This window comes from Prinia subflava, chromosome 24, assembly GCF_021018805.1.
Source record: "Prinia subflava isolate CZ2003 ecotype Zambia chromosome 24, Cam_Psub_1.2, whole genome shotgun sequence".
Classification (NCBI taxonomy): domain Eukaryota; kingdom Metazoa; phylum Chordata; class Aves; order Passeriformes; family Cisticolidae; genus Prinia; species Prinia subflava.
In genome coordinates, this window is record NC_086270.1 from 5,373,263 (window position 1) to 5,395,897 (window position 22,635).

Genomic DNA, 22,635 nt, shown 5'->3' on the forward strand with positions numbered 1-22,635 from the left:
CCCAGCTCCAGCCGTGCCCTGGGTGCTGTCCCTGTCCCAGGGCAGGGATGGGAGCTGCCCCTCGGGAGGAGCTGCAGATCCCTGAGCTCTCTGCTCAGGGAAAGTTATCATTTGAAACTTGTTTCCAGTTCAGTTTCTCTCTCAGCAATGTCTGTCCCATTCTATGCCCTTTCTAAGCACACTTTATCTCAGGGTTTGCACATGGATGCACAGGACTGTGTGAGCCTTCAGTCAGACTTTGAGAATCCTCTAGAAATCCATTTCCCACACAGCTGGACACTCCAAGTGCCCTCGGCTGCCCACCCAGACCTTTCCCCATCCCCTTGTCCCACCTTTGGACACTTTCTAAACATCTTTAGATCTTTCTTACACCCAGAACTGCCCCCAGTACAGGGGAGAGGCCACCCCAGCCCAGAGCAGAGCAGGACAGTCCCCTCCCTTGGCCAGCCCCGGCTCTGAGATCAGGACACACAGCCCAGGACTCAAAGCCAGCCCCACAGCACCCCCAGCCCCACTGGGAACTCCCCAGGGCCCGGCTGGGGGGCTGGCAAGGTGATTCTCTGCCCCAGAATCTTCTGTTCTGGTTCCCTGGCGCTCTGCAGGGCTGTGCCAGCACTTTGAAAAGCCTGGAGGGAGCAGGGCTGGTGGCAGCTCCATCTGCCCGGCAGAGTGAGCAGAGATCACTATTTTGGGAGGCAGAGCAAGGTCAGGCACCAGGAGCAGCTCCAGAGCCTCCCCAGCAGCTCAGACAACCCTCCCTGGAAGCCTGTGGGTGACACAAACACATTTTTTTTGTTCTGCTGAGCTGCAGCAGGAGGAAGCTCCCCAGCCCCTGGCGGGATGAACTCACAACGCTCAGTGAGGGCCTTTCTCCCCGGCTGGGTGTTTATTCCCATTTATTCCCATTTATTCCCATTTATTCCCATTTATCCCCGCTGCCAGCACGCCCCAGGAAAGCTCCTCTCCCGGGAGGATGGGGTGATTATTTGGGATCAGCGCGTTGCCAGCGGAGGCACAAAGTCCTCTCGGGTGTCCCCAGAGTCCTGCTGGGCTGAACAGAGCTCGTTATTCCAGCACAAACAGGAGACACAGGGGCTTTTCCCAGCTCTTCACTGGTTTCCATCTCATGCCTGCGCTGCAAGATCATGGAATCACGGAGTCATGGAATCACGGAATCATGGAATCACTGAATTATTGAATCATAGGATTAGTGAATTATTGAATCATTGAATCATAGAATCACAGAATTATAGAATCATGGAATAATGGAATCATGGAATCATGGAATCATGGAATCATGGAATTATGTAATCACTGAATTATTGAATCACTGAATTATTGAATCACTGAATTACTGAGTCAAAGAATCACAGAATTATAGATTCATGGAATTATAGAATCACAGAGTTATGGAATCACTGAATTATTGAATTATAGAATCACAGAGTTATAGAATCATAGAATCATGAAATCATGGAATCATGGAATCTGAATTATTGAATCACTGAATTATTGAATTATTGAATTATTGAATTATTGAATTATTGAATCATTGAATCACAGACCTATAGAACCATGGAATCATTGCATCACTGAATCATTGAATTATTGAATCCCAGAATCCTGGAATGGTTTGAGGTGAAAGAGACCTTAAATCCCAGCCCAGCCCAGCCCTGCCATGGCAGGGACACCTTCCCCTCCCCCAGGGTGCTCCCAGCCCTGCCCAGCCTGGCCTGGGACACTCAGAGATGGGGGTGGCGTCGTTCCCCTCCCCACGAGGCAGGGCATGGATGAACTCACCCAAAACCGCTGCACTGTGGCTCTGGGCAGATCTCCTCCACACTTGGAGGGGTTTTATTTCCCTGGGGTGTTTCATTTTCGCTCTGAGTGTCATTTCCTTAATGAAGATGAATGAAGGAAACACTGTTTTACAGAGCCTGACCTCTTGCAAACAAAACCAATTCCCCTCTGCTCAGCCTCAGCCTCTGGCACCCTTTTGCCTTGGTAACAATTCTCATTTTTTAGCTGTTTTTGCTGCCTTTGAGGTAGCTATTCCTGAAATGCACAGCAGATCAGGTCAGAATTAGCCCAAAACTGACCCTCTGCTCCTTTTCCTGCTGCCAGTTCAAAGCCAAACAAATTTTCTGGGCAGCACTTGTGATCTCAGGTGCCCAAGCCCAACGCCAGCGAATCCTGGGCAGCCTGGCAAACCCCAAACCGCCCCGTTCCCGTAGGGCAGCTGAAACCCAGGGCCCTGGAGCAGCAGTGCCTGAGGAGAGCCCAGCCCTGACGTCCTGTTTTGCCTGCTTTGATCACGATAAGCCTCTCTTTTTTTCCATTCACGGTGTAAACAAGCAGTGATGGTTTCCTGCCCCCTCCTTTCCCTGCAGCAGGGCGGTGCAGCCTCCTCACCTCTGCCAGGGTGGATCTCTGCCCACCTGCTGCACCTGGGGCACCCCAGAGGGCTCAGAGGGGTCCTGAGGGTGCTGTCACCCCCTGAAAGGCACCTCCACCCCAGCAGAGGAGGGGGTGGCAGTGTCCAGACCAACACCCAAAGCTGTGGCACCCCGAGGGTCCCTCTGGGGGTTTGTGAGCATCACCACACGAGTTCCCAGCCCCTGAGGGTTTTGCTGTTCTGTGGGCTGGGCACATCTCTGCTGTGCTCAGGGTGGGGTTGTTGGGGTGTCCTGGGTGGGGACAGGAGCTGGGCTGGGGGATCCTGGGGGTCCCTCGCTGCTCAGGACTGTTGGATTATTCCCTTTTCTGACCCAGAGATGGGTCAGAACTGAGAGGTGTTCCAAAGACTTTCATTCCATTTTCAGCCTCATGTGAAGGGTGAGACAATACAGATGTTACAATTCACGCCATCACAATCAGAAGCCGACTACTGACATAACTATGACAGCTTTCTGCCAAGCCTTGAGAATTCTCTGATTTCCCACACAGGACGTGCTGGCTGTGAGAGCTGGGGCACCCAGGGGTGTCACTGCAGCTCCACTCTGGGCTGCCTCCCTGTGAAGTGCAGAAACTCTGCCCCAAATCTGCCCCTCGGCAGGCTCAGAGCAGGGGAAAAACCTCCTTGGCAGCTTCGGAGTTTGGTACAACATCCCATGGATGGATGGAGGGGCACTGGCTGGGAAACAGCTCTGGAGCAGTTGCTGCTTCCCTTTGCCCAGGTGAGGGCACAGGGCAGGTTCCCTTTGCCCAGGTGAGGGCACAGGGCAGGTTCCCTTTGCCCAGGTGAGGGCACAGCACAGGTTCCCTTTGCCCAGGTGAGGGCACAGGGCAGGTCCCCCTTGCCCAGGTGAGGGCAAAGGGCAGGTTCCCTTTGCCCAGGTGAGGGCACAGGGCAGGTTCCCTTTGCCCAGGTGAGGGCAAAGGGCAGGTTCCCTTTGCCCAGGTGAGGGCACAGGGCAGGTTCCCTTTGCCCAGGTGAGGGCAAAGGGCAGGTTCCCTTTGCCCAGGTGAGGGCACAGGGCAGGTTCCCTTTGCCCAGGTGAGGACACAGGTTCCCCCAGTGAGGGCACAGCACACCCTGGACTGTCCCTGGAAGAGGAAGGAGCCAGGCCCAGCCTCTTTGCTCAGCACTGGAGGCATCACTAGCAGCCCAAAGGGACATTTTGTGGGTGCAGTAAAGGCTGGGTGCAGTAAAGGTGACCCTGCACCTTCCAGGATCCCAGCCTGTCCTTGTGAGCACCCCACAGCATTCTCTGATCACCTGAGCCTGTCAGACCCACGGTGACAAACCCGCTGTGTCACCTTGTGCCCACCAGACCTGCTCCAGGTCAAAACTTGGCACATTCACGGAGCAGTACTACCCCAGGAGCCCAAATCCAATGCCAGCAAATCCCAAACAGGCCCACGAAAACAGAAATGCATCATCCCCTTGTTGGGGCTGAAACCCGGGATCCCAGAGAAGCATTTCCTGCCAGTCCAGACGAGGCCAAGCCTCCAAATCTGTGGGAAGAGCAACGGCAGCGCTGCCCTCAGCGCGGGGATTGTTTGTTCCTGCTGCTGTCCCACTGCAGGTCACAGCTCTGGAGGTTTGGGCCTTCAGACACAGCAGCCTTGGGGTCCTGTCACCCCCATGAGCACACAAACCCCACCATCAGAGGGATTTGGTCAGCTCAGGGAACCTGAGCCACCCCTGCTCCCTTCAGCTCTTCTGGTTCCTTCTCCTTATTTCACATCCAGCCGTAAATCAGCTCCAAGTGGGTGCCAGCCCCTGGAGAGGAAACATCAGGGCTGGACAAGAGGGCAGAGTTTGTTTTGGGAGCTGCTGACGTGGCTGCCGGGCACTGGTGGCCATGGTAGCTCAGCAATCAAGGTTTGTTCTTCTTCATGTCAAAAAGAACAAATCCGGGAGCTGGGAGCTACAGCAAGGAAGCTGTTCCCTCCTAGGGTGTGAAATCAGAGAATATTTTAGGATGGAAAAGAGCTCCAGGATCACTGAGTCCAGCCCAATGCCCATCTTGTGCCCAGCCTAATGTCCAGGAATTCCTTGGGCACCTCCAGGGATGGGCACTCCAAACCTCCCTGGGCAGTTCCCATCCCTGAGCTCCCTTTCCATGGGGAAATTCCTGCTGCTGCCCACCCTGAGCCTCCCCTGGCCCAGCCTGAGGCCGTTCCCTCTCCTCCTGTCCCTGTTCCTGGGAGCAGAGCCCGACCCCCCCGGCTGTCCCCTCCTGTCAGGAGCTGTGCAGAGCCACAAGGTCCCCCCTGAGCCTCCTTTTCTCCAGGCTGAGCCCCTTTCCAGCCCCCTCAGCCTCTCCTGGGGGTCCAGACCCTTCCCCAGCTCCGTTCCCTGCCCTGGACTCGCTCCAGCCCCTCCAGGTCCTGTTTGCAGTGAGGGCCCAGACTGGACACGGCCCAGCAGGAATTAGGTGGCAGTGTGGGAAGGCTGAGTCATCTCCTGCTCCTCAGATGATCATGAAATGCCTTCCTCCACCTCTGGCTCCTCTTCCCCATAGATCTGAGCATGCACAAGTTTTAAATCCCCGCTTGAATTCCCAGAGGAATCGTCTCCTTCCTCATTCCTTCCCTCAGTCATTATCCCTCACTCGATGTGACAACGCCACCGACCCTCCAGAGCTCTGTGGGTCACTGTCCCCGCACAGAATGTGCTCTGCCACCTCCCAGACACCTCCAGGAGAAAGAGCTTGTCCAGTGTTTAATGTGACACTTCAGCCTTAGGGGAAAAGCAAAAAAAAAAAAAAAAACATGGAGAAAATCCAAAAACTCCTCCTGCCTGCACAGGCCTCGTCACACTCAGCAAATCACCTCCGCCGCTTCACCTCGGGGTAAAACTTGGAAAGCTCAGCTCCTTTCTATGAATCACCCTCAGCAAACAGCCCCAATTAAGAGATAAAACATTGCTACCACAACAGCAGCTCGGGCAGGGGGTTATTTTTAGAAGCTGCTTAAAATAGCGTGTGGCACCTCGTTCAAAAACATCCCCCGAGTGCTGGTACGGGGTGATGTCAGAGCAGTGAGACGCTGCCGAGGGACAGGCACACTTCACACCCTCCCCAGGGCTCCTGCACAGCACCAAACTGAGGGAAAACACTGGAAAAAAACAGGGGAGGAAGCCCAAAATTGGTCTTAACACCTCCCTGGCAGCGTAGTAAGGTGCCAGGGTTTGGGGAGAGGAGTGTGAAGGGGTGATTCAAAGCAGATTTTGGAAGCAACAACATTTCCCACTAAAAAGTGAGCAGAGAAGGCTCTGAGTGAATTTTAGGGGAGGGTTTTGTGTTCTGAGAGCCAGCCCTGGGGCTGAAACGGGCCCTAGTGCAAAGTCTTGATCTGAGATGGCACTGACAAGGAGATGGCACTGTCCCTGTGGGAGCAGCCAGGACCTGGGGACAGCCCCGAACCTGGCACTGCCCGCACAACCTTCTGCACCTGGGGAGGGATGGAAGAGAAAAGCCACAGGATCACAGAATGTGCTGAGCTCAAGGGTCCCCAAGGATGATCCAGTCCAGCCCAGACCCCCAACAATCCCCCCTGAGCATCCCTGCAGCGCTGTCCAAAGGCTCCTGGAGCTGTGGCAGCCTCGGGGCCGTGCCCATTCCCTGGGGAGCCTGGGCAGTGCCAGCACCTCTGGGGGAAGAACCTTTCCCTGCTCTGCAGCCTGAGCCTGCCCTGGCTCTCTGTGCCCATTCTGCACCCGCGTGTGCCCTCGGCCCTTTCGGGGTGGGCAGCCGTGGGGGAGGGCAGGGCTGAACCCCAGAGAGGTCAAATGTGAAGGACACAAACCCCCAGAGCTTCGTGGCCCTGCTGAAACCAAGAATGGCAAGAAAAGCTGAATCAAGACCTCAAGTCCCCCTGTGCTGGGCACTGGGGAGGCCCCACCTTAAGGGCTGAGTCCAGTTCTGGGCCCCTCAGGACAAGAACACTGAGGGGCTGGAGCGTGTCCAGGGCAGGGAACGGAGCTGGGAAGGGTCTGGAGCCCCAGGAGGGGCTGAGGGAGCTGGAAAGGGGCTCAGCCTGGAGAAAAGGAGGCTCAGGGGGGACCTGGTGGCTCTGCACAGCTCCTGACAGGAGGGGACAGCCGGGGGGGTCGGGCTCTGCTCCCAGGAACAGGGACAGGAGGAGAGGGAACAGCCCCAGGCTGGGCCAGGGGAGGCTCAGGGTGGACAGCAGCAGGAATTTCCCCATGGAAAGGGAGCTCAGGGATGGGAACTGCCCAGGGAGGTTTGGAGTGCCCATCCCTGGAGGTGCTCAAGGAAGGAGTGGATGTTCATCCCAGCATGGCTCAGTGGGCACGGTGGGATTCGGCCAAAGTCTGAATTTGATGATTCAGGTGGAGTTTTCCAACATTTGGGATCCTGTGACCACAAAAGCCAAAGGGCCAAGAGCAGCCCTGTGAGCCTGGGAGGTGACGAGGCCCAGGCTGTGTCAGTGCCCCTCATCCCCAGCCCCTCCTTCCCCTGCTCCTGCAGCCTGGCCAAACCCAAAACCATCCCCACGCCCCGACTGCAGCTCTGCAGGAATTCAGCCCCAAACGGGCGTGGAGGGGCCGGGGCTGATGGCAAATCCCCTCCTGGGGCACAGCCCTCGGGAATTCAGCCCCAATCGGGTGTGGAGGGGCCGGGGCTGATGGCAAATCCCCTCCTGGGGCACAGCCCTCGGGAATTCAGCCCCAAACAGGAGTGGAGGGGCCGGGGCTGATGGCAAATCCCTCCTGTGGCACGGCCCTCGCTGCCACGGCTCCCTCCGGGCAGGCACACGGGCAGGGATCTGCCTGCTGAAAATCCCAGCAGCTGCTCCAGGGATGGGAAACAGCCGGGGGAAGATGCAGCAGGGAAGTGAGGAGGAAGGTCAGGGATGTAATCAAGTGAGAAATGAGGCAGCTCTGGGTGGAAAATTACAGGGGGATTGGTCTGGAAGGAAAAAAGCCTCGTGTGGGATGGGACAGCAGAGCAGGAGCAGAATCAGGCTGCTGCCAGAGGGGAGATTTGGTACAATTCTCAAAAAAACTCCCCAAAAAAACACATTTGAAGACACCCAGAGAGAGCTGGGTCACCTCCACACGGGAATGGGGACAGGAGATGGATTTACTGACAATGAAAGATGCAAGAGGAGATGGAGAATTAATGGCTCTAAATGCTGGGTGCAGCATAATTCTCCCTAAAAGCCCAACCAGCCAGAGATTTTTACATTACCCAGGTGAAAGAACTTGAAAATACCACTAAAACTCACAAAGGTTTTCACCAAAACTCCACGGATGTGTTTTTGTTCCACACAAATAAAAGCCAGGTGGCCAAATTAACCCTAATTAACCTGATTAGGTTCATTGCCGGGCTAAGAATCATTCACTGATGCCACAAGGGTTTGTATTTTGGTTTTTTTTCCTCTCTCCAAACAGAATTCCCTTTGTGCACCTGCTTTTAACACCACCCTGCCAAAGAGCACATCCCAACGTAATTCCATTAGAGCTGGGAGATGTTTCATCCATCCGCCGAAAAGCAGGGAATGAATACAAAACCATGCACATTATGTACTCTCTGCAGGGATATTTAAAGCTTTTCCCCTCAAAGTAAATCAGTTTTATGCCGTTAAAGCCCTCGAAAATATCAAGTTGCAAGGCTTTGCTCCCAGAACTTGGTTTTCTCTCAGTTTCTGGTGACTTTGGGGAAGGCAGCTCACGGGGAATTGGCATTTCCCACTCCAGCTCACCCCCGGAACCAAACTCCGGCCTCTCCTGCCTCAGTTTCCCCCCTGAATACGGGAATGGCATTTCAGAGGTGCTGAAAATCCTAACCCATGATCATTTCTAGGAAGCCTGACGGGAAAAACAAGCAGGAATGTTGTTTTGTTTGTTTAAATTTAAACTTCCAGAACCAGTGGATGGCACAGGAAAGGCCTGAAATCAAGAATGCTCTGACAAACACAAGAGCAAAGCCCAGATTTAGACTCCTCCTGAGGGAAAAACCAAGGAATTAATTCATTTTATTTACACCTGATCACCTTTGGGGTCCTGGTTTTGTTTTCATTTCTTATTTGCTAAACCCTGACAGTCACAGGGACACCAGCAGTGGCTCTGCCCATTTACAATATAAATATAAATATAAATATAAATATAAATATAAATATAAATATAAATATAAATATAAATATAAATATAAATATAAATATAAATATAAATATAAATATAAATATAAATATAAATCTGGTCTATAATGAAGCTTTTATTGCTCAGAAAGCCATAAATCCTGGAATTCTTGCCATCTCCACCAAAATTAACCTGCACAGATACAGGTACAACCATGCAGTGTTTGAAGGAGGGCAAAATTCCAAGGAAATGGAGCATCCACCTGGACACCCACAGCTGCTTTACATTTAAATGAGTCTGGATTTGTGGAATTCCTGTTTCCATCTCTGCCCTCGGGGCCTTGGCCCCAAACTCTCCTTGAGGGACGAGGGTTTGGCAAGGGGCAGCTCTGAGGGGTCTGTGGCAGGTGGGGAGTGAAGGGAAAGCCAAAACTTCCCAAATCCACGGGGAAACTTGAATTGCTGATTTTCTAGCGATGGCCATGGAATGGTTTGGGCTGGAAGGGAACTTAAATCCCCCCCAGTGCCACCTCCAGGGACACCTCCCCCTGTCCCAGGCTGCTCCAGCCCCAGTGTCCAGCCTGGCCTTGGGCACTGCCAGGGATGCAGGGGCAGCCACAGCTGCTCTGGCAATTCCAGCCCAGCCCCTGCCCACCCTGCCAGGGAACAATTCCTGCCCAATCTCCCAGCCAGCCCTGCCCTCTGGCACTGGAAGCCATTCCCTGGCTCCTGTCCCTGCAGCCCTTGTCCCCAGTCCCTCTGCAGCTCTCCTGGAGCCCCTTCAGGCCCTGCCAGGGGCTCTGAGCTCTCCCTGGAGCCTTCTCCTCTCCAGGGAAGCACCCCCAGCTCTCCCAGCCTGTCCCGTGAGGAGCAGAGGACCCAAGAACCAGACTCAAGAGCTCCCCAGGCCATTTTGACTCCAAAAAGCTCCAAATTCCCCATTTCATTTCCCATGACAGAGACCCTTTAGGTGCAATCCCAGTTTCTTTCCTTTCACACCCAAACCCTGCACAGAACCAGCCTTGCTTAGGCCCTGGCACCACAAATAAACTGATTTTTCATTACAATCTGATGAAATCCCCTCTTTGGGACACAAATCCCACCAGCCCGAGGAGCTGTGTTCCAATTTGGACCTTTTGCAGGTAAAATAAAGCATTTTAAGAGTGCCCCCAGGATATCCTGAGATGGAAGGGACCCTCCAAGATCATCCAGTCCAATTCCACAATGCCAAGGGGACAATGGGAGCTTCCAGCACAGTTTGGTACCTTTAGAATGGACTGGGAGGATGGAAAATAAGATTTTTCTTACTAAAATTGCTGCGGCTCCCAGGCTGGGACAGGCTGCAGGTGCTTCGGAGGCCAGGATTAGGAGTCGAAATGGTCTTGATAAATTGTAGAAATGGTCTGGAAGAAAGGAGAAAAAAGAGAAAAGGACACTTCAGGAATGGTGGGTGAGTTGGTGAGGCAGGAACAATCCACAGCATGGTCACCAGGGAGATAAACACAGGCTTGGAAGGGTGAGGGGGTTTTGGGGAAATCTCAGGATTTCCATGGATCACAAAGGGAAAAGGAGCCGAACGTGCAACAGTGCAATAAAACCAAACATTTGCTGTGATGCAGAGACAAAATGTCCAACAAATAAACAAAGGGAACTTTCCAACTCTTTGGCCCCACCGAGGTTCTGGTGTTGGACATTTCAGTCAAAACTCCCAATGAGGATGAGGAGATGGATGGAGACAGCACAGACTGGAAATCCAGAGAGGAAAATCACATTTATGGCATTGTTATGGTTGGAAAAGCCCTCCAGGATCATCCAGCCCAACCACAAACCAGCACCACCACCGCCACCACTCAGCCACATCCCCAGGTGCCACCTCCAGGTGTTTGTTGAACATTTCCAGGGGTGGGGACTCACATTCATGGGGGTCCATTTTGGGTCAAGACAACGGAGAGGCATCTCCCTGGCCTCCAAACTCATCCCAAGGGACACAGGAGAAGGGAATAAATCACCTTTAGGGTTTGTCAGGTGTCACAGCCCTAAATTGCACCAGGAAGTGTTTCCTGACTGGGAATTCGAGGAATTCAAGGGCTCTCCAACACCTGCATCAGGGAGTTTAAGGCCCAGCCCAGTGGCTCTGCCTTGGACTCCCAATTTTCTTTGTTTCCAAGGGTAGAAAAACCCCTTAGGAAGCAACTCAGTGGCTCAATTACCCAACTTAATTAACCAAATTAACAGCTGAGGCCATGGCCCCTCCAGCATCCACACAGGCAGAGGGGAAGGAAGAAAAATTACATCAATTTTATGGAGAAGAAACAGATTGAAGAGACCAAGACGTGCCAACATCACCCAGAGGGCCAGGATCAGTGGAGGGGGAGCCCTGTCCAGCGGAATCATCCCAAAATGACCCTTTTAATTAGAGAGAGATTAAAAACGTTCAACTCAAATATCTGCAGGTGACAGGATCTCGAAAGAGATTTATTTTTGCACCAATCCACCTTCCCCAAACTCCTCCCTCGCAGGGGGAAGGCTCAGCAGAGCTGCTCTGGTTCCTCAGCAGGGATCTGGCTGGGGCTGGGGGCTCCTGAGCTCTGCCAGTGGTTTGAGCATTTTCACAGAGCCCCAAAACAGATTCAGAGCAGGCCCAGGCCCTCCCTGGGCTGGCAGAGGGGTCCCAGCTCAGTTTGGGGACAGTTTAGGCCAGGTTTGTCACCACCAAAACCTTCCTTCTGTACACCCGGGGACAGGGAGGTTCTAGGATGTGCTGGGATTTCCCCAGGGATCTCAAAAGGGGACAGAGAAGCTTCCCCATCCTTGGAAGTGCCCAAAGCCAGCCTGGACAGGGCTTGGAGCAGCCTGGAACAGTGGAAGGTGTCCCTGCCCATGGCAGGAGTGGCACTGGATGGGATTTAAGGCCCCTTCCCACCATAATTCCACAATTCTGTGATTCCTGATCCCTGGGACAGTGGGAGGTGTCACTGACCAGTACAGGGGTGGCACTGGGTAGGATTTAAGGTCCCTTCCCATCATAATTCCATAATTCTCCATCCTGTGGTTTGAGTTTCGCCTCACAGGGTGTTGCTGTTGGGTTTTTCTGCCCCCCAGAGCCCTGTGGCCTCTCCAGGCCTCCCCAGCCACAGCAGAATCTGGAATATCGACGTTTTCCTGGAAATCTGGAGGGGAATACAGGGTTGGGCTGCCCTGCCCACGAGGAGCAGCCACATCAGGGCTCCCAGGCTGGGAGGGGATGGAATTTTGGGGTTGAAATCTGGACAGAGCATTGAAGACGGCAAAAACTCCTCTGGGCAGCCCCAGCCTGGTGGGCAGGAGGATTTCCTGCCCCTGCTGCCTTCTCTCCATGCATGGGATGGGATGGGATGGGATGGGATGGGATGGGATGGGATGGGATGGGATGGGATGGGATGGGATGGGATGGGATGGGATGGGATGGGATGGGATGGGATGGGATGGGATGGGATGGGATGGGATGGGATGGGATGGGATGGGATGGGATGGGATGGGATGGGATGGGATGGGATGGGATGGGATGGGATGGGATGGGAAGGGAAGGTCCTGAACCATTCCATGATTCCACAATCACAGAGCCCTCGCTGCCACCTGGCTGTGCAGAACCTGGCAGAGCTCAGTGCCAGAACAGGCTTTTGTCACAAGGGAATTTTCATTTTTATAGCAAAATTTAAAAGAAATAAAATTAAATCAGGAGAATTTCAGAAGCACACAGTGAGGGCTGCCCTGCCTGCTGCAGGGAAATTCTGTCAAATCCCTCCCTGGCTGCTGAGGCTTCTCCAGTCACCAAAACCAATGGAAAAATTCTCCTGTTGCCCATTCCTGCCCCTCCTCGGGTTTATTTTACCCAAGTGTGGCATCTCAGGCTGACCTCTGCCTTTAGAAATCATTCAGAATTCTTGTTCCAGTCACAAGAGCACCAATGGAAATAACTGGTGGCCTCGCTGATGAACAAACACCCCAAGGTTTCCTTCTGCATTTCTCTGACCAGTGCAGCTGCAGCCCTGCCCAGGAGCCTCCTGTGAAGCAGCAGCCGGGCTCCTGCTGCTCAGCCCCATCTTAACTGGGAGGCATCGGCCCCTCCTGGGCTTGGAACAAAGAATTTTAGATTAAAAGGGAAAAAAAATAACAAAAAAGGAGCAGTGCAGGCACTGGAGACGAAGCAGCTTTAGCAGCCTCTTTTATCAGGGCGGCTTCCACCTCCAGACAACAACCCTGGGGAAGCAGCTGGAGTTAAAAAATCATATCCCAGCCACAGAAATGAATTCCCAAAGAATTCCTGTTGCCCTCCCCGAGTCAGGGCAGGGTGGCAGTTCCTGGGAGGTTCTCCAGCCCTTCCCGGGGGCTGGAGGCACTGCCCAACCCACTGGGCAGCCTGGCCTGGGACACCCCCAGGGGCAGCCACAGCCGCTGCTGTCCCCTCCGGGGAGGTGACATCGGCCTTTGTCCCACCCCCCATCCCAGGGTTTTACAGAGACAGCGCCCTGTGCTCTGCTCCCCTCACAAACCCTGCCTGGACCTTCAGCATTCCCATGGAACTGGGGACCCCGGGAGGATCTGCGGAGCTCACGGGTGCAGATGTGCAGGGGAAGGCAGAGGAATTCCCTCCTCAGCCGCTCAGCCCTGCCTGCAGGCAGCACGAGCTGCTGGGAGCGCTGTTCCCTCCTCACACCTGCAGCACCCTCAGCCCAAGGCGCTCCTTGCTCCCCTCAGAGCACAGCTCCAGCCTTCTCCATGGCCCCTTCCAGCCTGGGAATGTGCAAACAAACGGGAATGCTGGCCCTGGGAGGGGCCATGGAAAATAAAGAACCCAGAGGGAGAAGAACACTCCGCAGGAGAAGCTGGGGCAGCTCCCTTCAGCCAGGGAAGGGCCCTCTGCCCCTCCTTTCTTGTGGGATAAAAGCGTCCAGAGGCACTGAGATGAAAAATCTGTATTTGGGGTTGCAAACAGCTCTGCAAAGCCCAGCACGGAGCTGGGGCAGGGACTGTGGACAGGCAGCTGGGGATTCCCATCTCCGCCAGCCCTGCTGCATCCCAAACATCCTCCCAGCACAAGAGGCAGCCAAATAAACGAGCAGCTCAAACCCTCCAGGCTCCTGATTCAGGGCTGAAAACAGAGCCCAGCCAAGCTGAAATCCTCAGGGGTAACAGCACTGAGGAACTGAATCTCTGCAGTGGCCATTCACCTGCTCAGATGAAAAAATAAAACCCAAAACTCCCCCATTTCTGTGCCATTTCCCCCTGCTGACAGGAAGGAGCTGCAAAGGGCCATTGCTGCTGAGCTTAATTGCATCCAATGCTCCTAAGGGTGAGGGGAAAGAGCCCTTCATGAGCCAGAACAAAAAAAAAATAGTGAATATTTTCTAGTGCAGCAAGAGCAGCATCCTCAAAGCTTCGCTCCCACACCCTCAAGTGTGAAATCAGAGATTCTTTTTTTTTATTTTCTTTTTCTCAGTAATGCTTTTTGCTCATTTCCTGCCTGGCCTCTTGTGCTTTGAGCAATGAATCAGGATGAATTAACATCGGGGCAAGATTAGGATCATGCCTGAGCAGACCTTTGCTGTCATCTTCCAGGGAATTAAACCAAGGCCTCGTCACGCTGGGCTGACCACGGACACCAGGGTGGGACCAGCCCTGACCTCTCCTCCTGCGGAGGGTTCTTCTCCCTCTGGGTTCTTTATTTTCCGTGGCCCCTCCCAGGGCCAGCATTCCCGTTTATTTGCACGTTCCCAGGCTGGAAGGGGCCATGGAGAAGGCTGGAGCTGTGCTCTGAGGGGAGCAAGGAGCGCCTTGGGCTGAGGGTGCTGCAGGTGTGAGGAGGGAACAGCGCTCGCAGCAGCTCGTGCTGCCTGCAGGCAGGGCTGAGCGGCTGAGGAGGGAATTCCTCTGCCTTCCCCTGCAGATCTGCACCCGTGAGCTCCGCAGATCCTCCCGGGGTCCCCAATTCCATGGGAATGCTGAAGGTCCAGGCAGGGTTTGTGAGGGGAGCAGAGCACAGGGCGCTGTCTCTGTAAAACCCTGGGATGGGGGGTGGGACAAAGGCCGATGTCACCTCCCCGGAGGGGACAGCAGCGGCTGTGGCTGCCCCTGGGGGTGTCCCAGGCCCAGCTGCCCAGTGGGTTGGGCAGTGCCTCCCAGGAACTGCCGCCCTGCCCTGACTCTGGGAGGGCGACAGGAATTCTTTGGGAATTCGTTTCTGTGGCTGGGATATGATTTTTTAACTCCAGATGCTTCCCCAGGGTTGTTGCCTGGACGTGGAAGCCGCCCTGGTAAAAGAGGCTGCTAAAGCTGCTTCGTCTCCAGTGCCTGCACTGCTCCTTTTTTGTTATTTTTTTTTTCCCTTTTAACCTAAAATTCTTTGTTCCAAGCCCAGGAGGGGCCGATGCCTCCCAGTTAAGATGTGGTTGGAGCCACCTGGGACAGTGGAAGGTGTCCCTGCCCCTGGCAGAGCGTGGAACAAGATGAGTTTTAAGGTCCCTTCCTTTAAAATCCCAAACAATTCTGGGATTCTGGGATGTGGCTCCTCTTGAGCTGCAGCTCCAGCCTCCCCAGGGACCCATGGAATTGGCTCTCCAGCATCACAACTCCAGGGATGTCCTGACTCCAGGACCCCCAGGGGATCCTCATCCCCCTTTCCCAGGTTTTTAAAGCACAATCCAAACGTGGGGCCCTCAAAATAAATCCACTCTCAAGCACCTCAGTGCCTGTGGCAGCTTCTGTTCCTTCATTTCCCCCGTATCCACGCAAAGAATTCACCAAAACCAAGGGAAAAATGATTCCTGTGCCCATTCCTGCTCCCCCTGGGGTTTATTTTACCCAGTGTGGCACCTCAGGGTGGCTCAGGCTGACCTCTGCCTTTGGAAATCTCTCAGAGCAGCACTGAGAGCCGCAGGGAACCACGAGGCGCTTCAAGGTTTTGACACTTCTGCAGAGGAAAAGTTCTCTGCTGCTCTAAAGGAAGTGGAGAGAGGCTGTGAACTGAGATTGAACCAGCAGCTCTTGAGGATGCAATCAGTCAGAGAGGAGAGGGGGAAAACAAAACAAAAAACAAGCCGGGTTTGCAGAGAATGGGCCATTAGCTCCATCTCTGAGCAGAAAATGTCACCGAGGCACAGAGTCCGGCAGGAAATCAGATGCTCAGACCTGTGCCCTAACGACTCATTAAGGTAAAAATTCTTTGCTCCACGTTCCCAGTGGTGAAAAATGAAAAATTTCACTCTGCAGCCGCCCAAAAAGGGAATATCCAGGCTCCTCCCAAGAGCAGCCAGGCAGGTCCCAGCAGCCTCCACCCCACCAGCAGCACAGGGACAGGGGACACTGGGACACTGTGCACCACTCTGTGCTGTCACCCTGAGGCCCAGACTGGGACATTTGGGGGCTTTGGGGCTTTACAAAGGGGATGAACACAGGGAAGGTCTGGAGCTGCTGAAAGGAATTGGTGTGAGGCCCCTGGGTAGGTTCAGGGCTGGAGCCAGGCTGGGAGAGCTGGGGGTGCTCCCCTGGAGAGGAGAAGGCTCCAGGGAGAGCTCAGAGCCCCTGGCAGGGCCTGAAGGGGCTCCAGGAGAGCTGCAGAGGGACTGGGGACAAGGGCTGCAGGGACAGGAGCCAGGGAATGGCTTCCAGTGCCAGAGGGCAGGGCTGGCTGGGAGATTGGGCAGGAATTGTTCCCTGGCAGGGTGGGCAGGGGCTGGGCTGGAATTGCCAGAGCAGCTGTGGCTGCCCCTGGATCCCTGGCAGTGCCCAAGGCCAGGCTGGACACTGGGGCTGGAGCAGCCTGGGACAGGGGGAGGTGTCCCTGGAGGTGGCACTGGGTGAGTTTAAAGTTCCTTTCCAACCCAAACCATTCCATGGCTCTGTGACAGAGCCACCCCCACGAGCTGAGCTCTCCCAGCCTGGCCAGCAGCAGCTCAGCCCCCATGGCTGAAATCCCTCAGAATTCCCATCTCCTCCCAGAATTTCCCACATTTTGGCCATTTCTGTGCCACCATTCCTTTTCTCCATCCTCCCCACCTGGGGGACAGCACAGCAGTGTCTCCCTGCGTAATTCTAATTTTTCACTCATGCCACTGACTCCGTTTGCACAAACTGCAGCTGAGTTTTTTTGGGGGGTTGGGTTGGTTTTTTTTCCCTTATCAGAGAGATTTAAAAACCCAAAAAACATCAAATTCTCCTGCGTGCACAGAGGTTGTGCTGCACTTTTGCTGGATGACACCAAAGAACCACAAGAGCAGAGCCCCAGGGAGGCCAAGGGCTGATGCAAACGGAAAACAAGGCAGCGAAAGGAAGTCGTTCTGTCGGGCTTTGTTCTTGCAGGGGCTTTTTGGGGTGGCTTCTTTCCATAGAAAGTTTCCACTGCAGTTTTTGAAATGAAACCTGGGTGTATTTTTTGCCCTCAGAGCCGTGAGCAGGAGCGGGGCTGAGAGTCAGAGCAGCAGCACAGAGCTGTGGGTCTGGAATGGAGTGAAAACACAAGGAATGCCCCAAAACCATCCCTGAGCCGTTTTATGAAATTAAAGCCTGGGGAAAAAGTCAAGGTATCAATCAGGAAAGCCACTGGGGAGGTTTTAGTGGGGACAGAACTTTTGGGGTGCAATGTGAGAGCCAGATCTGGACAGGCAGAATTCCTTGGTGGGATGGAGGAAAGTGGAGGGAGCAGGAAAAGTGGAGCAAACAGCAGGAAAAGTGGAGCAAACAGCAGGAAAAATGGAATAAACAGCAGGAAAAGTGGAACAAACAGCAGGAAAAGTGGAATAAACAGCAGGAAAAGGGGAAGGAACAGCAGGAAAAGTGGAATGAACAGCAGGAAAAGGGGAGGGACCAGCAAGAAATGCAGAATGAACTCCAGGAAATCCCTCCAGGAGGGCTCATCCCATCACCTGGAGGTTGCTCAAACATCCCCGCCCTGTCACCTCCAAACCCTCCTCTCCAGATGCAGAATTTCACAGAATCACCTCAACTTTGAGCTTCTGGGGGGCTCAGCCAGGAGGGAAAAACAACACCCTGCAAAATTCAACCTCTGCCAGAGCTTTCAAACCCTGAGCCTGAGAATCCAGGGGACTCGGGGATGCATCCAGGGGATTTGGGGATGTTCTATGGGATTCGGAATGCTCATGGGGTTCTGGAGATGTTCTGGGGGATTTGGAAGTATTTCCAAGGGATCTGGGGATATTCCCAAGTGTTTTGGGGATGCCTCCGGGGGATTTGGGGATGCTCTATGGGATTTGGGGATGCTCCAGGAGTTCTGAGGACGCCTCCAAGGGAGTTGGGGATGCTCCAGGGGATTTGGGGATGCTCCAGGGGATTTAGGGATGCTCCAGGGGATTTAGGGATGCACTGCCACCTTCCCCCCGAGCAGGCTGAGCACGGGAGCAGCTCCTGCTCCCTGGCACTTCACAGCAAAGCAGCAGCACCAAGCCAGGACATAAAACCCCCTTCCTACAGCAGATTCCCAGCCTACCCTGGAACCCTCCAAAGGGATTAAATTTAAAAAAGACATTAAATAAAAATAATTTTAAAAAGTTAAATTAAAAAAAAAGGTTAAATAAAAAAATGGGGTTAAATTAAAAAAGGGGTTAAATAAAAAAAAAGGGGTTAGATAAAAAAGGGTTTAAACAAAAAAGGGGTTAAATAGAAAAAGGGGTTAAATAACGTGGCCAGCACGGGGTTCTGCTGGAAAAATGACTCACAGGAAGGATGGCAACAAAGCAGTGCCATAAAATATTCAACAGGCTCGGTCTGCCCGGGGCTGGAGAATAAAACCCGGGGTCAGTGGAGCTGTGCTGGCTCCCGGAGCGCTGCGGGGCCAGAGCAGCCCCTGCGCTCTGCTCGCGGCAAATTACGGCCCCACATTTAATTAAAATTTCATCACGGCCATTCCCAGCAGCTCCTCCCGGGACGGGGCATCCAGAAAGGGCTGGAGCTCGGTGGGAGGAAGGGAAATGTGGGGTGAGGGGTTTGGGGACATTCACAGCACCAGCCTGGGATGGGCTGTGGGGCCTGGGGTTCTGCTTGGGTTTCTAATAGGGCATAAAATATAATAATTTATAATCATAAATCATAAATAATCGTAATCCAGACTGGTTTGGATGGGAAAGGACCCTAAAGTCATCCCATCCATGGCAGGGACCCCTCCCCCTGTCCCAGGCTGCTCCAGCCCCAGGGTCCAGCCTGGCCTTGGGCACTGCCAGGGATCCAGGGGCAGCCACAGCTGCTCTGGCAATTCCAGCCCAGCCCCTGCCCACCCTGCCAGGGAACAATTCCTGCCCAATCTCCCAGCCAGCCCTGCCCTCTGGCACTGGAAGCCATTCCCTGTGTCCTGTCCCTGCAGCCCTTGTCCCCAGTCCCTCTGCAGCTCTCCTGGAGCCCCTTCAGGCCCTGCCAGGGGCTCTGAGCTCTCCCTGGAGCCTTCTCCTCTCCAGGGGAGCACCCCCAGCTCTCCCAGCCTGTCCCGTGAGGAGCAGAGGATCCAAGAACCAGACTCAAGAGCTCCCCAGGCCATTTTCACTCCAAAAAGCTCCAAATTCCCCATTTCATTCCCCATGGCACCCTTCAGGTGCAATCCCAACCCAGCAGGAGGATCTGGACATCTACTGGAGAATCTTTAATGATCTGCGCTGGTTTTGCCCTAAAATGCTGAGTGACCCTTCTGGCTCCCAGCTTGGCCCTGGGAGGCGCCAGGGAGCTGGAGGGACAGGCCCTGGTGCTTTCAGGGAGGAGCAGAGTCCCCCAGTGCCCCCAGTGCCCCCAGTGCTGCTCTGAGCTCTCCACCCCACCCACATCCCACAGAGCCTCAGCTGGAGGCTGGACAGGAGCACAAAACCAATTTTTCCACTGTCCTGCCCCTTTTTTTCTGGTGCCTTCTGTAAAACCAATTGTAAAAACGACGCCAGGTGTGAGGGACTCAGCAGCTCTGGGGCTTGCACACCAATTCCATCCACCCCAGAGGTTCTGGAAGTGATCAGAGGTCCCCTAAGTGCCCCTGGCTGCGAGGGAAGAAGAAAATCCCACAAATATCTCCGAGGGGTCTCCTTTGGGGTCACAGCAATGCTGAACCCATGAGCCAAACTACACAGGAGGGGAAGGAAACAGCCACAGCCACATCCACGAAAACTAATGCTGGATCACAGCAGATTATCCTAAATGTCAGTGCCCTGCTGCCAGGCCACCCTTAATCCTTAGGAAAAAAAAAAAATAGGAAAAGAAGCTGAAAAACAAGACCAAACATCCTCAGCTTCTGCTTTTAGGGAAGCTCCCTGCAGGAAGCCCTGGAGCACAAGGCCCAAAGAAAGCAGAATTTTCCTGCTGGGCTCCAAATGAGCTGAGATGCTGAGGAGAAAAATCCCCGGAGGAAAAAAGAGGCTCCTGCTCACACCAGGGCCAGGAGGGACTCACAGCATCCCCAGCGCCGCTCAGAGCTCTGAGGAAAGCAGCAAATTGGGCTGGAAGCTGAGGGTCTTGGAAAAGCTGGAGGAGCCTGGGGCAGAGGAGGCGTCTGGCGCCTCGGGGGTTAAGGCAGGCACAGCCCTGAGCTCCAGCCCGAGCTGTCCGGGGAGGCTTCACCCCCTGAGCAGCTCCTGGGGAAGTCAGGGCAGGCAGAGGCGGGGAGTGATGGATGCGGAATTAAAAGCTGGATAAATAATTCATTGCTGAGGTCATCGGATTGGAGGGATGTGTCCGCCCGGCTGCCGGCACCCCTGGGTGCCACATCAATCAACAGCCAGAAGTGACCCGGGAGCGCTGGCACGGCCTGAGGGGTGTTGAGCAAACACAGAGCCCCCAGAGAGCCCAAAATGAAGTGGAAGCGACCTGGAGTTGTTCATGAAGGTAATTATTAAAATGTGAACCATCCAACAGGTACAGCACACACACACAGCCGCCTGCCCTCCGTCCTGTGCAGCCTCCTGGTGACAAAGAGCCCTCCTGAGTGCCACAAACCCCCCGGGGAAGGCTCCAAACCCACCTGGGGCAGCCCCTTCCCTTCCCTCGGCTTGCCAGGGGGAGCCCCCCACAGCTGGGACCACCCAGTTTTCCTGGGAATGTGCAAATTCCAGCGAGGGATGTTGAGGCTGATTCGAAATCAGTGGTGAACAACAGTGAACGTGAATTAAAGTTTATCCCACGTTGCAGAGTTCTGGAGTGTCCTCCCAAACCCTCTGGGAGCAGGAAAACTGATGGGATCCAGTGATCCACAGCTCCTAACTCGTTGTTGAACAGGAAAACCATCAGGATCCAGTGATCCACAGCTCCCAACTCATCTGGGAGCAGGAAAACTGATGGGATCCAGTGATCCACAGCTCCTAACTCATTGTTGAACAGGAAAACCATCAGGATCCAGTGATCCCCGGCTCCCAAGCCCTCTGGAAGCAGGAAAACCGACAGGATCCAGTGATCCCCGGCTCCCTGTGCTCCCACCAGCAGCAGGGGCATTTTCCAGCCTCAGGGCTGGGGCAGGTCAGCAGAAATGTCCCCTCCCCCAGTGCAGGAAGCGCAAACAGAGCAGAAATCTTGGGTTTATTTTGCCATTCAAGGATGAAACTGAGCAGCCCAGGCTGCGGTTTGGTGAGGGTCAATAACGTGCACAAACCCAAGCGCTCAGGTGGGAGCTCTCTGCTTTGTGCTGTGCCTACAGGATTGGTTTGGTGGCTCTCTGGAGCGCCTCCCCCAGCTTCTGAGCAGGGTTTGACCCCTCCTCTGCAGCGATTCCGTGGGTTCTGTGAGGAATACCTGAGCACAGCCAGGTGAACGCAGGAGCAGCTCCTGCAGCAGCTCCAGCGGCTCTGCCCCCGTGGGGGACAGGGATGCTCCCCTTGGGGACACCACGGCCCCTGGAGATCAGTCCCCAGCTCTGGTGGATGCAGACAGGAGCTCGGAGCCTTTTCTGCCACGCGGGTGCCAGACTCAAACCCCGCAGGCAGCAGAGCGCGGCCACGGCGCTGAATTAAACCCAGAATGCCAAAGCAGCTCCAGCCCGGGGAGACTGCAAAGCACCAACACCTCACCTGGGACCTCCCCTTCACCTCCTTAGGGCCCTGAGCCCTGCAAAACGCATCCAAAAACTGTCAAAATGCACCCTAAACCTGCAAAATGCATCCTTAGAGCTGCAAAATGCACCCTAAAGCCTGAATAATGCATTCTAAAACCTGCAAAATGCATCCCAAAACTTGCAAAATGCATCCTCATACCTGCAAAGTGCACCCTAAAACCTTCAAAGTGCAACCTTAAAATCTGCAAAGTGTATCTCAAACCCTGCAAAGTGCATCCTAAACCCTGAAAAAATGCATCTCAAAGTTGTCAAAATTCATCTTAAAAGCTGCAAAATGTATTCCACAGCTGACAAAATGCACCCTAAACCTGACCCTGCAGGGTTTTGCTCCAGCACAAGCTCAGCCCTGCCTGGGGGTGAGGAAGAGCTCCCCGGTTTGGCAGCGATGGTTTCACCCCTGGTGCTGTTCCTGCCCCTGCACCAAACCAGCGCCACCCACAGCAGCTTCCCAAAGGCCCCGGGGGTTTGGGGTGAACAAACACCACACCCCAAATCCAGCCCAGGCCACCCCAGCACAGCCACTGGTGGCCACGGCTCAGCTGCTGGGGACATTAAGGGACACCATTAATGGATCCAATTCACACCACACATCCCACCCATCTCCAGCTTCTCCCATCCCTCCAAGCCAGGGCCCCACAAACACCCCTTGTCTCCCCAAACTTTTTTCTTCCCTTTCCAAAACAAAAGCTGATTTATTTTATTTATTTTTTTTCCCCTGAAACAGCATCAGAGTCCCAACACCAATGCCCCCTTCCCCCATGTGCCGGGGGCTCTTCTGGGCCGCTCCCCTTCAGCTGTTCCTCGCCTCCATCGGAAGCAGAGCCAGCAAAAACCTCCTGGAAATGCTGCTCCCAATTAAAGGCAGCCCTTACGAAACCACCAGCGCAGCCACTTGCTGGAGATATTTCTCCCTAGAAGAGCTCGCAGCGTTTCCTTGATGAACCCCCAAGCATAACAGTTTCCACAGCGATTACAGAGCAGGCAGCCGAGCCAGAAATAACACGGAGAAATGGAAA

General features: G+C 54.2%; 1 protein-coding gene across 1 annotated transcript in view; it reads right to left on the reverse strand.

Moving 5' to 3' along the window:
- HIVEP3 (HIVEP zinc finger 3) overlaps positions 1–22,635 on the reverse strand; it is a 252,550-nt gene that overhangs the window by 75,882 nt on the left and 154,033 nt on the right. The window contains exon 5 of the mRNA XM_063418863.1: positions 9,862–9,956. The gene's annotated coding sequence lies outside the window, so the exon portion shown is untranslated. The remainder of the gene's footprint in view (positions 1–9,861; positions 9,957–22,635) is intronic.